We start from the raw sequence: 1517 nt of genomic DNA on the forward strand, positions 1-1517 counted from the left end.
AGTTTTAAAAAATAGGAACTCCTGTGACTTTGGAATACCAACACAGCTACGTATTAGACATGGTGAAAATTATAATGCTTGCTTTATATTGTCTGGTAAATCAGCTAGGCACTGATTGGGAACATCTATTTGTCTCCAGCTCAAACATAATTCAATATCTCTGAAGCCAAAATACCCAGTTCTGCCTTCTCACATTGCTTGATCATAAGTTCTACTCACACTGAAAAACAAACCCAAAGCAGCTCTCAATGTAGTTGGTTTTGTACCAGCTCGCTCAATGTCTAGATATATCCAAACTTAACTTCAGGGTATTTGGACACTTTTCCTTGAATAGTTTAAAGCTATTTGTCAGAAAGAGGCGGGAAAAGTAAGCCTGGAGACCTAGCTTCCGAAAACCCTTGACAAAAGAAAGTGTGAAGACAGTATTTTCTTTTTCCCTTTTCTTTTTTTTTTTTTTAATGAGACTGAGTGGCATTCTTATAGTGAGCATTGATGAAATCACCTGTCAGTGAGAGTTTAAAATATATTCCGAATGAGAAGCATAGGGAGCAGCAGGCTTTTTTTCCTTTTTTTTTTTTTTTTTTTTTTTTTTTTTAGAAGGCAATTTGTCTACAGCAATTTTAAGGAACAAAAGGTTTTACCTAACATGGGCAGATTCCTAAATTTCTTTTTGTCAAAGGAAAAAAAAAAAGTCTTATCACATTACAATTGGCTTTTAATTTATTATGCAAAAAAATGTTACAGATTTGAAGAGATTAAGAGAGTAATATTCAGAGCAGAAATATGAGCAGCTAAATGGGCTAGAAGGAAAGTGTTGAAATCCTCATACACACACAGATGATACAGTTTCATGTCAGAGTTTACTGAGTTGTCAGCTAAAGCACTATTAACATCAATTAAGTTACTCCTACTGAAGCTGGCTCTGGCAGAACAGTTTAAGCCTCTCTTTATAAATATTTGATTTTTCTGCTGGCTGTGGACTTCATCTCATTGGCAAAGCTCCCTTTTATCTCAAAAGAGTATGAATTGACTTCTGTTTGCATTTCTTTGGAGATGTACATTGGATGTCCAAAATCAGCATTGGAGAAGTAGGTCTAAATATCCAGTAACTGGTCTTTTTGAGCTCTCTGCTTCTCTCCTTGCCTCCAAAGCAAAATCTACTCATCAAACTTACCATTTCCATTTTAGATCTTATGCATACAAAACTTCACAGTATATTTTCCTCCACCCTTAGATGCGAGTCTAAGCCTTCTATAAACACAGTGGAGTAGTTTCCTCAGATATTCCAAGTTATGAGCTGTGCAGACCATGCTGTGCATCAATTTTGGTTCTTCCTTGGCTGCCCTTTCCTTCCCTGCAGCCCTGGAAGAGGTTAAAGGATTTGATGTAGTGGTCAGATCTTGATGGATTTCACAGCAGCATGAGAATCCTATCTGTAATTCCTTTATCTGTATTTTTTTCAACTATCCATGTTTTTGGTGGATGGAGATAGTCATAAAACAGTGGTTTAAACAGAA

General features: G+C 36.2%; 1 long non-coding RNA gene across 1 annotated transcript; it reads right to left on the reverse strand.

Moving 5' to 3' along the window:
- Positions 1-429: 429 nt before the first annotated feature.
- On the reverse strand, positions 430-964 carry LOC136365809 (uncharacterized). Its single transcript, XR_010744416.1, has 2 exons — positions 906-964; positions 430-800 (listed from the first exon to the last, which is right to left on the reverse strand). It is a non-coding gene; the product is annotated as an uncharacterized lncRNA (long non-coding RNA).
- Between the last annotated feature and the right edge of the window lie 553 nt (positions 965-1517).

Source organism: Sylvia atricapilla, chromosome 10, assembly GCF_009819655.1.
Source record: "Sylvia atricapilla isolate bSylAtr1 chromosome 10, bSylAtr1.pri, whole genome shotgun sequence".
NCBI classification, from domain to species: domain Eukaryota; kingdom Metazoa; phylum Chordata; class Aves; order Passeriformes; family Sylviidae; genus Sylvia; species Sylvia atricapilla.